The sequence below is a fragment of the Taudactylus pleione genome, unplaced genomic scaffold (genome assembly GCF_031769625.1).
Source record: "Taudactylus pleione unplaced genomic scaffold, aTauple2 ptg000319l, whole genome shotgun sequence".
Lineage (NCBI taxonomy): Eukaryota > Metazoa > Chordata > Amphibia > Anura > Myobatrachidae > Taudactylus > Taudactylus pleione.
The window spans coordinates 2374616-2387788 of record NW_028284720.1 but is presented as its reverse complement, the minus strand read 5'-3'; positions in this window follow the sequence as shown (position 1 = coordinate 2387788).

The following is a 13173-nucleotide window of genomic DNA, read 5'->3' as shown; positions in this document are numbered from 1 at the left end:
CATGATCTGAAAATTCACAAAACTATTGATTTTCTGCCACTCAAACTTCAAAAGCAATGAAATTACAATCATTAAGGCTGGTGCCTTAATGGACGTGTTCCTTGTGCAATACAGATATGGTATGCCATCACACCCTGTGGTTAACTGCAGATTCAGCACTCTCACAGAATGAGATTGCTGTCACTCACAAAATGGTGGAGCTGATAATTCACAGAATTGTGTGCTCATTGGAATACACACATGCAGTCTATGCAATTGAGGTTTGAGCAGTTATGTGGCTCCCACATCCCACTCAGTGCCCACAATCTTCCCATTTGATCACCAAAACAATCTCACTGGCTTCCAACATCTTTCTCACTGCACACATTTATCTCATTTGGAATACACCTTCAGGTCCCTTATTTTAAAAAAAATATAATATTCTGTCTATTCATGTACAATTTCTTCCCCTATATGCCTCCATGCTGCCATATATTCCCCAATCCCTACTGCTGTGTGGTCTCCCAACTGTGATAGGCTGTGTTCTCTCATCTGCACCAATGTTTTTCCCCCAGCCGCACCGCCCTGCATCTGTGCCTTCTCCACAGCCACGTTGCTGTCTTTCTCTCATCTGTGGCATGCTTTCTTCCTCCATCTGCACTACTCTGGTCCCTCAACCGTGCAACTCTGTCTCCCCCCACCACCCACGCCACTGTGTCTTAATCCCCATCCACAACAATCTGTCTTCCCCAGTCCCTACTGATGTGTGGTCTACGAACTATGGTAGTCTGTGTTCTCTCATCCACACCAATCTGTCTTTCTCCATCTGCACTACCCTGCATCTGTGCCACTCTGTTTCCTTCTGCACAACTGCCTTCTCCTAAGTCACGCCGCTGTCTTCCTTTCATCTGTGGCATTCTTTCTTCCTCCCTCTGCACCACTCTGTCCCCCCCAACTGTGCAACTCGTGTCTCCTCCCCCCACCTGCACTACTCTTTCTTCCTACCCATCCACACTAATCTGTCTTCCCAAATCCCTACTGTTGCATGTTCTCCTATTTGTGCTAGTCTGTATTCCCTTATCAGCACCAATCTATCTTTACCCATCTGCACTTCTCTGTCTTCCCATGTCCATGTCACTCTCTTCCTCCATCTACATTGCTATCCTCCCAAACTGTACCACTCTGTTTCCCCCCATCTGCACCACTGTTTTCCACTCATCTGCATTACTTTGGCTACCCCCCTATGTACTGCTTAACCTTCCCTCCTCTACATGCCTTTGTGTCTCACCTATCCACAATGCTGTGTCTACTCCCCCCATCCACACCCGTTTTATCCCATCTGTAAAGCTCTATTTTCTGCTTTGACCTCAGTTGCATAGACTGCAGTTGCATAGACTGCATATGTGTATTCCAAAGAGCACACAATTCTGTGAAGTAACAGCTCCACCACTTTGTGAGTGACAGCAATCTCATTCTGTGAGAGTGCTGAATCTGTAGTTACCCACAGGGTATGATGGTATACCATATCTGTATTGCACAAGGAACATGTCCATTAAGGCGTCATTGCTTTTTGAAGTTTGAGTGGCAGAAACTCAATAGGTTTTGTGAATTTTCAGATCATGTCTAAGCTGCCCTAATGGGATATATGAAACCATAAGACTTTTTGCCTATTTAATATATATATATATATATATATATATATGTATATATATTTCTATATATATTTCTATATATAAAAACACCCGAATGATACATTAACTTCAAGCACAATGTTTGGTCTTCAGAGCAAATAAAGAGTTCCTGAAATAACACTTTGTAGGCACCACAGTCATGCCTGGCGGGCATTGTCTTTATTTACACAGGTGAGTGGTGTATTTTACATTATGTTTATACCTTCACAAAGGGACAGGTGCATCCTGAAACATTGGTGGTGTCACAGATGTATATTTTATACAATTTTACATATAGTAATTCTCCGAGTGTCACTGCCTGTTTGTACCAATCATTATATATATATATATATATATATATATTTGCAGAGTATTTGCACTTGCATCTTCAACAGCTGTCAACATTCAGGGTGTTCCCCCTGGAATGGAACCTGGTCCAGAATCATGCAGTCAATAGTAGAAAATGGGGGCACTCACCAGAGCAACATATTAGCAAATATAGTTTTTTTAATGCTTACACAGCAAATCCAGAAAACATGTCTGTCAACATTTCAGTCATGACCTTTCCCAAGACCTCCAACTAAGCATTATTGCAGCAAAAGCAGCATATAAAATCTGGAGATAAAAGCACAAACCACCTTACCTGAGACTTCCTTAAATAGTCACCATTCTCACATCTCTCACTGCCGCATCCATCCAGACCGGAAGTGAAGTGCATTCCATAGTGTGGAGCATATTTTACTGGAACCAGAAGAATTTGCGCAGTGTAGTAGCAACTTCGTATGCAACCCAGTACCATCAAGTGTACCTCATTGCAGGCTAACTAAACCTGTAAATCCAAACGACAGTGAGGCGCGTTCAACTATGTGGTATGCATCTCACTGAAACTGGAAGTGCACCTGTAAAAGGGCAAATACCCCTGAAGGTGCAAGGAAACCATCTTACAATTTGTTCCTACTAAGTAAACACAACCTAAGCAGGTACCTTAAACAAACCTGCACATTGTAATATTAAAGTAAACAAAAAGTGTATAATGAACAGCAAATGTACAAGCTACTAGCTATCAGATTTCCCACAAAGTGAATGTAAGGAATGTAGGCTATCAAGAGAGGCTCTGATACCCACTATACATATTTATAATCTACAAGACATCACAGGGGCATAGTAACCATATACATATATGTTACAAACATTTTGCATCTTTTCATATTGTTTAATAAGGTTTTTTCAAAACACTAGTATATCCTTAAAATGGATCCCAAGAAAAAAATATTAGTATCCCATAACCTCACACTATCCACCATCTATTAAAAAAAAAATACAAAAGACAGAAGAAAAAATTATCCAAAAAAGAAAAATCCACCACATAATATATAATAAAATAACCAATGCAGGTAACTCATCTCAAAAAAACATTTAGGGGGTTGTATTCATTATTACCCCTAGGGGCTAATGTGTCCAAGGGAAAAAAAAACACTTTGCCCCTAATTTCTGGAGGCTTAATTCACGGTTTCCTTCTCTAGGTAATATACAAGATTTCAATGATGCTACCTGATGATCCGCTTGTAGGAAGTGTACCACTTCTGGCTTATCAGAGGTACCCGAGTTGATGGCTTGTCTGATAAAGCAATGATGGTTTTCCATTCTCTCACAGGTTGTCAGGCCCACATACACTAAACCTCATGGTCAAGTGAGTAAATAGATGACATGGTCTAGTAAACAATGAAGATTGTTCTTAATTTTGATAGGTTACCCACCTTGAGGGTGTGAGAATGTAGGGCCAGCCAATAGGGACATGCACATCACACAACTCCTACATTTAAAGCACCTTAGCTTATCGATTCATGTGGGGCAACTCATCAGTTCCATAAGTAAATCTTTCCAATTGCGTCCATTGCAAAAATCTATCAATGGGGATCTGACAGGATCTGAGGCCACCACATGCCAGTTTTTTTTCACCGATCTCTTCACGTTTCTAGACATACTGTATAGTCAAATTGACTTACAAAGGTCATCCGGTTGTTGCCAATAGCTTTTTATTTGTTGGTCAGCCTCTTCCTTGCTCTGATCAAACAGCTTTCAATGATGTTGTTAGAGTAACCACTTTGTTTGAACTGTGAATTTGTGCCTCTGCAGTCTCCACCTCAGTGTTATTTTGAAAGACACAAAGAAAGTAGTCCTGGCAGGTGATTAAAAGTTGCAAAAAGCAACAAGTTCTGGTCTGTATTTTTGCGAAAGAGGGTAGTCCCCTATAAGGGTCCTTTTTTGAAAATTGTGATATCTAAAAAAATCTAGAGAGCCCACATCTGCTTTAAAAGTAAAACAAACTGGATTATTCAAAAAATTAACCGTGTTCCAAGTTCTGTAGCATACTGGACCAAATCAGGAATTTGTCATCAATATACCTCTTACAATAGTGGATATTTTCCCCTAAACATAGGCAAGATGTTGCTCTCCTCATAGTCATACATTAATATTATGGCATATGCTGGCATGAGGTTTGAGCCAATCGCAGTCCCGGAGGTTTGTAGGAAATACTCGTCATCATATATGAAGTGATTATATAAGGACCAAACCCAACAGGTCCAAGATAAATTTAATCTGTGGACCCTGGATAGGTTTGGCTTGTAACAACTTTCTCATGAGGGATGATGGTATAAAGTGAAGATACATCTAAGGATACCTATAGTGTATCCTCTGATAGATCTAAGATATACTTTAACTTGTCCATGAAATCCCCAGTGTCCTTCACATAACTTGGTATTGAGGGTTCAACCTCTTGCAAATAGTTTTCAACAAATTGGGCGAGAGGCTGGAGAAGAGAACCACAGGCTGAAATAATCGGATGGCCAGATGGGTCAATAAGTGATTTATGCACTTTTGGCAAGGTATAAAAAAATTGGGCAGACATAGGTGATTCCACCAGTAGAAAATTGTAGATTCTTTCATCCAGCCACCCACAATGTACAGCATTTGTAACCACAGACTCAATCAATCTTTGTATCACAGGCATGGGATTTTCAGACAACCTTCTATAAGTCAAGATATCAGAGACTTGGCACCTGATCTCATGATCATTATCCTCCCAATCTTGAACCACGTTAGCCCCACCCTTGTCTGTGTGGTGTATCTTTATTGAGGTATCATTTTTTATGGACCACAAAGCCTACCTCTGCTCCTTAGATAAATTGTTGTATTGATGCACAAGCACTGCCCCAATGATACCTTGAGTCATAAGCCACTGAAATGTGCAGATTCTAGAATATAGTAGATTGGGGACATGGTTTTCAAAAAAAAGGTGTTTCTTCAGCTCCCCCAGTGTCATATCTTTATCATGAAGGAATTCTCATAGTCTAAATTTATGACCAAATGTATATTAATAAAGTGATGTCTCCACCTGAGTTAGTGGGCTGCTAGATAAGTTGAAAATTAAGTTTACAATACCTATGTCTGCCTCTTATCCTTATGCCCACCCCTCCTTGGGTGTGGCCTTCGCCCTGGACCTCTAGTGCCCTGGAGACTTTATGGGTTGATCCTAAAAAACCTCTTGGAGGTAAAGAGGTAGAGGGTTCCCTATCAGAAGTGGATTGTGACAAAGTGGTATCTGCCTAAAATGTTGCCCTATGTCAATATGTCCTCTGCTGTCTGGAAGGACCACTAGTATTACTACCAGAAAGCCACTTATAATCTTGGTGATTTGAATAGTCACTGTTAACTGTATTCAGTTTTTTTCCTAAATGCTATCAGCTCTCTCTTATATACTTCAATTTGACCCAGGAAAGACTGGTCGCCTCCAGTTTCCGTATATCAGCACAAATTTTAACCAACTCAAGTTCAACCTCCTCCACATCAGCAGGATCAAACCCCACGAGCATTTATTTAAAACTCTACACCACTTGGTGCAACATGTGCACTAGTCCTGCCAATAGTGGGGACGTTGCTGACCCTGAAACATCGAGGAATCTTTTTAGACCTGTGATATTCAGAGAGAAACTGGCCATGAAGAACCAGGTCTAGTAGCTTGTACATTTGCTGTTCATTTATACACTATTTGTTTACTTTAATATTACAATGTTTTGCAGGTTTGTTTAAGGTACCTGCTCAGGTTGTAGTAGGGATGGATTGTTAGATGGTTTCCTTGCACCTTTTGGGGTAATTGCCCTTTTACAGGTGCACTTCCGGTTTCAGTGAGGCACATACCACATACAGCAGTGTAATTCGCCTCACCATCATTTGGATTTACAGGTTAAGTTAGCCTGCAATGAGGTACACTTGATGGCACTGGAATGCATACGAAGTTGCTACTACACCATGGGAACACTTCTGGTTCTGGTAGGATGCGCTCCACACTAAGGAATGCACTTCACTTCTGGTCCAGACTCATGTGGCCGTGAGAGACGTGGGAATGGTGGCTATTTAAGGAAGGCTCAGGTAAGGAGGTTTGTGCTGTTATCTCCAGATATTATATGTTGCATTTGCTGCACAGATGCTTGGTTGGAGATTTTGAGAAAAGTCATTATTGATGGAAATGTTGACAGACATGTTTACTGGATTTGCTGTGTAAGCATTAAAAAACCTATCTTTGATAATATGTTGCTCTGTTGAGTGCCCCTCTTTTTCTACTATATATATATATATATATATATATATATATATATATACACACTACATTTCAAAAGTATTGTGTCACTTAGAAATGTCCTTATTTTTGAATGAAAAGCACTATTTTTTTAATTAAGGTATCATTAAATTAAACAGAAATACACTCTATACATTGTTAATGTGGTTAATGACTATACTACCTGCAAACATCTGATTTTTAAAGGAATATCTACATAGGTGTATAGAGGTCCATTTCCTGCAACCTTCACTCCAGTGTTCTAATGGTACATTGTGTTTGCTAAGTGCGTTAGAAGACTAATGGATGATTTGAAAATCCTTGAAAACCCTTGTGCAATTATGTTAGCACAGCTGAAAATGGGTTTGCATGTTAGAGAAGCTATAAAACTGTCCTTTCTATGAGCTAGTTGAGTACCTGGAGCATCACATTTGTGGGTTCGATTATACTCTCCAAATGGCCAGAAAAAGAGAACTTTCATGTGAAACTCAACAATATATTCTTGTTCTTAGAAATGAAGGTTATTCCATGTGAGAAATTGCCAAGAAACTGAACATTTCCTACAACGGTGTGTACTAATCCCTTCAGAGAACAGCACAAACAGGCTCTAACCAGAGCAGAAAGATAAGTGGGAGACCCCATTGCACAACTGTGCAAGAAGACAAGTACATCAGAGTCTCCAGTTTGAGAAATAGATGCCTCACAAGTCCTCAACTGGCAGCTTCATTAAATGGTACCCGCAAAACGCCAGTGCCAATGTCTACAGTGAAGAGATGACTCTCAGTGTATCCATATAAGTACTTTGATGCCATACCCCAGTGTTTATTTTTAACACACAAGTGATATGACACTGCAGGCCATACCTCAGTATATCTATAAAAGTACTGTGATGCTGCAGGCCATACCCCATTGTGTATCCCTAACATACAAGTATTATGACACTGCAGGCCATACACCAGAGTATCCATATAAGTATTGTGATGCTACTAGCTGTACCCCATTGTATCCATATCCTTACTGTGATACTGTAGACTTTACCTGAGTTTGTATCCCTAAAACACAAGTAATTTGATGTTGCAGGCTGTACCCCATTGAATCCTTATAAGAATTTTGACACTGCAGAATGTACCTCAGTGTATCCATATAAGTACTGTGATGCTGCAGGCCGTACCCCAGAGTTTATCCCTAATAGAAAAGTAGTATGACACTGCAGGCCATACCCCAGTGTATCCATATAAGTACTGTGATGCTGCAGACCTTACCTGAGTTTGTATCCCTAACACACAAGTACTGTGATACTACAGTCTGTATCTCATTGTATCCTTATAAGAATTGTGACACTGCAGAATGTTCCCCAGTGTATCCATACAGATATGCCCAGCTAGTTTGTTGTTCATGGTGCGCCATTCAGGGCTCTGTTTCACGCCATGGAACGTTACGTAATGGCTGGACTTGTAGCGTACCATGGTATTCTTCAATGAAGGATACGCTATGGTATGTAATACAGCACTTAACTGCTGGGTGGCTAGTGCTCCACTGCTGTAATTTGTACTGAATACCATACTGTTAAATTGGATGGATATCACAATCATGCACTGTATAGTATTTGCATGTTCGCACAACCAATATTTTTAATATCACATTCATACTGTACAGTAAGCTCTTAGAACGGGACACAAATTAGTACACATAGTGTACATAACTGTACAGTAGTGAAGTTACCCGAGTTGTTATCACGGTATAACCGATACTGTAGATTAATGAGATGCATGCACAGCTTTCACTGAGATGGGATGAATGACTCTCTAATGGTAGGGTACTGTAGATATACAGTACAGTATGTAGTAGTACTGTATAATATTTGGAAAGGAACACAATTTTTTTAAAATTAAAAATAGCAGCGGGTGGGTGGAGTGCACAAGGATGAGTCCGCTACGTGTGGTTCTTAATATAGCTGGCTTGTGGGCTAGTGGTTAGGTGATCGCTTTGCACCAATGCTGGTCCCGGGTTTGAGCCCAGGAAAAGCATAATAGATTTTTGGCACTGTCGGCTCTCGACACTAAAGTGAAGCTAGTGTAGTAGTGGGCTGTTTGAAAGTAAGGCATTACAAACGCAAAATTGCAGCACTGTCTCAGACTTTTACACTATGGAGATGTCTCATGACTTCAGTAACTGTTAGTGGGCTCTGGCCCTGATTCAGAGCCGGATACTCTGACAGAGCGCTTGCTCTGAATCAGGGCCGGCCTTCTTGTTTTTTAGAGCGGGCTCCTGGCCGCTCGCATAGCTGTGGGTGACCACCCACAGCTATACTGAGCGGCCAGGAAGATGGTCGCTATGGTCATTGCGACCATCTGGCTTGCAATCAGACCCTTGTGGTAGGGTCTCATCTGCCGCAAGCCCCAGAGAGATTTCGGCTCTCACAGAGCTGAAATCTCTCCCATTGACATCACTGATGTCAGTGGGGCCTCCCCCAAATGGAGGTGATCACATGGGAACACCTCTATTTGGGCAGCCACTCCCCCGGCCCACCCACCAAAGGGGGCGTGCTGTCACTCAACATCGACATGTGCACTGGGCCACCATCGACCCACTTGCAAGCGCATAGTGCTTGCTAGTGGGTCTGAATCAGGCCTTCTGTTTGAGAGAGAGGTCTCTGTACTACAAACTGACTGTGCATTTAAATCAGAAACTTGCCTCAATGTTTGCATGGTTGGAGCTATGGTGGCTGTCAGCTAGCTCCAAGGGGTTACAAATTGGAGGGGTTGCAATGGGATTTCTGTTAGCACTACAGTATGCCATGGCACATGGAAGATCACAGCACTGCGCATGCCCAGTGGGTCGGGAGTCAAACACAGCAAAAGTGGGATGTCTGTATTACAGTACATACTTTAAAGCACAAACTGTGGGCACTGTTACAGACTTGGACACTATAGTGATTTCTCATGACCAGTAACTGGTAGAGGGCTGTTTTTGAGAGAAGGCTCTCTGTATTACAAACTGTCTCTGCATTTAAAGCACAAACTTGCGTCAATGTCAGCACAGATGGTCTGTGGTGACTGTCAGCCAGCTCCAAGGGGTTACAAATTGGATCTCTGGCACATGACCAGTGGAGGGGTTGCAATGGGATTTCTGGCGCATGCCCAGTGGAGCCAAGCCATACAGTACACCTTGTAGCACTACAGTATGCCATGGCATATGGAAGATCACAACACTCTTCATAACCAGTAGGTCGGGAGTCAAAAACAGCAAAAGTGGGATGTCTGTATTATGGTACATACTTTAAAGCACAAACTTGCATCAATGTCGGCGTTGTCAAAGACTAGGACACTATAGTGATTTCTCATAACCAGTAACTGGTAGTGGGCTCTGCTTGAGAGACAGGTTTCTGTATTACACACTGATTGTGCATTTAAAGTGCAATCTTGCGTCAATATCAGCAGGTCAGCTGAGGGGTTACAATTGGGATCTCTGGTGCATGCCCAGTGGAGCCGCTCTGTAGCTGTGGTGTAAGGAGGCTCATACAGTAGTAATGCTCATGCCCAGTGGAGCCGCTCTGTAGCTCTGGTGTAAGGAGGCTCATACAGTAATAATGCTCATGCCCAGTGGAGCCGCTCTGTAGCTGTGGTGTAAGGAGGCTCATACTGTAGTTATGCGCATGCCCAGTGAATCAGGAATTACACACAGTGCATCAGTTCCCTTCCCCCAAAGTAAACAAGAGCCTCTCATTACCATAATAAAGGACACTCTGTTAGCCATTTACTATAAGTAGTCAGCTCTGCCCTTGTGTCCTGGAAAGCCTATGAATGGTGACCATTGCCAAGGACACCATCCCCCATCTGCTAGGACAAATAATAAACAATCCAGGGGACCAACGCCCCAAAAATCAACACATATCTGCACTACAGTATAATTTTTTAGGACTTACCTAGATTATGCCTCTTGTTAAAGTGCAGTAAAACTGCCTGATCCCTTCTTAAAACCAATAAGGGACAGGTGGGAAGGGGTGCTAGCCTAGATTGAAGGTGTCTCATACTTTCAGGTGTGCATAGGAGCACACTAAATAGAGTATGTGGAAAGGGCGCCCTAGACTGCACACCTTGAAAATATATCTAAAGGGAGGTGCTACCTGTGGAGACTATTGTTGCAAACACACAAAAAAGAATTACAGATGCACAACTCGAACATTACTCATTATATATATATCCTTCACCTTTTTACACTTCACCTTTCCTTATTGGAGTGATGCCCTTGGGTGGCTCAGCTGGGCTGGTTTGGGGGTGTCCTGCACTCTGGATTTCAACCCCAGTGTGTTAGGGACCTACCCTCAGAGGTTACCTTGGTGCTGTGGGTAGGCCCATAACCATGGCCATGATTATGCCAAAACCTCTTTTATTATTTGCTAAATTATATAGCAAAATATATTATTACATATAATGAGTAATGCTGGAGTTGTGCATCTGTAATTCTTTTTTGTGTGTATTCCCTGAAATTTGTCATGCAGCACCAAGCGACAGTTCTACCCGTCCATGCCAAATTTCAGCTCGGTACCTACAATATCTTTAGTCCCTTAAACACCATGTCCCCCCCCTCTATGGGAGAATTGCAGTTTTTTAGATGCAGACTTAATATAAGGGCATGACTGTGCCTATGTATATACATCACTGTGCGCTTATAATAAACACAGATATACTTTTTTTTCCAGGTATGTAATATTTCAAAAGAGAAGATTTTTTAAACCTTTGAATTTTTTCCTTGTCATAAAATATCACATGCTGCACAAGCAAATAGAAATCACTATAGCAAAATATTGCACATATAACATTTTTATTCACTTTTAACAGTTATTATGCTTTCTATGCCATGTACCAACTAAATCAGCCTAAAAACGCACTCATGAAAAAAGCACCAAAACAAGAGGTTTTGAATTAAAATTCATCTGACGGAGAATTGTATTCACAATGAGCAGGTGTTCACAAAGTTATACCGTGCATGTAATTACATCATTACTTAATTACTTGTCCCAGGCTCCTTCTGTTTTCCTCACTCAATGATGTCAGATCAGGTTTCATTTGATGCTCTATATCTACATTTAGAAGCATATTGAGGTGTTCTGGGTCTGTATGAAATGTGATATCAGACAAAGTTGATGATTTCTCTAGACACAATATTTACACAATAAGTGACATAATAGCCCCTGATGTTCATGATTAGACACATATTATATTAGTAACATAATCCAACAGTCATCTGAATTCCCTCTTTGCTTCACTGTTAAAGCTGTGAATAATACAGTTTAAATGGGAAATTTGCGATGTAAAAGCAATGTCTGGAGGCAGATGTATTAGGTGTTGATATGTATATTAGGTGTTGATATGTATATTAGGTGTTGATATGTGTATTAGGTGTTGATATGTATATTAGGTGTTGATATGTATATTAGGTGTTGATATGTGTATTAGGTGTTGATATGTATATTAGGTGTTGATATGTATATTAGGTGTTGATATGTGTATTAGGTGTTGATATGTATATTAGGTGTTGATATGTAATTAAAAAAAGTCTTTGAATAATGTTTAACTGTTTATTTCCGAATATAAAAGACATTCTTGTTGCCTGGCTTGTTACTTAAGACTAAAAACTGATACTTCAGCATATCACTTATATAATGTAAAGTAGATTCTGTAGGATAATCAGCCCCTGCAGTATAATTATACAGATGATGACACTAGATAACAACTAGATTTATTAACCATACTGTTACCTACCTGTAAGCCTCACATACTATGGCCTGTATTCAATTAGATGCGAAAAGCCGAGATCCACAAAAAAGTATCACCAATCGCAGCTTTTCGCCTGTCGGAAACTTATCTCCGTATTCAATTCCAAAAACTTTTTGTGTACGCGGAAAATCAATGCACTGTGACAGGCGAAAAAGATTCGCCTCTGAATAGCAGGAGAAAAGTGCATTTTTTATTTTGGGGTGCAAAGGTGGGAAACCACTCAGAACCCTTGGGGGAGCCCCCATGGATACAGTAGCTGTGTAAAAAAAATCCCTAAAAAAAATTGAGGAACACCCCATAAAAGTACTTTCATTGTTTTGGGCGAAAAAACAAATTGGGGGTACAAGCATTAAAGTAGTGAAATAGACTTTTTGGGGGTCTGCAGGTATAGGTGAGGTGTTTTTAGGATTGTAGGTGCGAGTTTCACTTTTCTTTTAACTTCACTTTTGCTACTTTAAATTATGCAGTGACAGACATTGTGTGTGCAGGATCAGAGCAGTGACAGGCATTGTGTGTGCAGGATCAGAGCAGTGACAGACATTGTGTGTACAGGATCACAGCAGTGACAGACATTGTGTGTGCAGGATCACAGCAGTGACAGGCATTGTGTGTGCAGGATCAGAGCAGTGACAGGCATTGTGTGTGCAGGATCAGAGCAGTGACAGGCATTGTGTGTGCAGGATCAGAGCAGTGACAGACATTGTGTGTACAAGATCACAGCAGTGACAGACATTGTGTGTGCAGGATCAGAGCAGTGACAGGCATTGTGTGTGCAGGATCAGAGCAGTGACAGGCATTGTGTGTGCAGGATCAGAGCAGTGACAGACATTGTGTGTGCAGGATGACAGCAGTGACAGACATTGTGTGCGCAGGATCACAGCAGTGACAGACATTGTGTGTGCAGGATCAGAGCAGTGACAGACATTGTGTGTGCAGGATAACAGGAGTGACAGACATTGTGTGTGCAGGATCACAGCAGTGACAGGCATTGTGTGTGCAGGATCAGAGCATTGACAGACATTGTGTGTACAGGATCAGAGCAGTGACAGACATTGTGTGTGCAGGATCACAGCAGTGACAGACATTGTGTGTGCAGGATCACAGCAGTGACAGACATTGTGTGTGC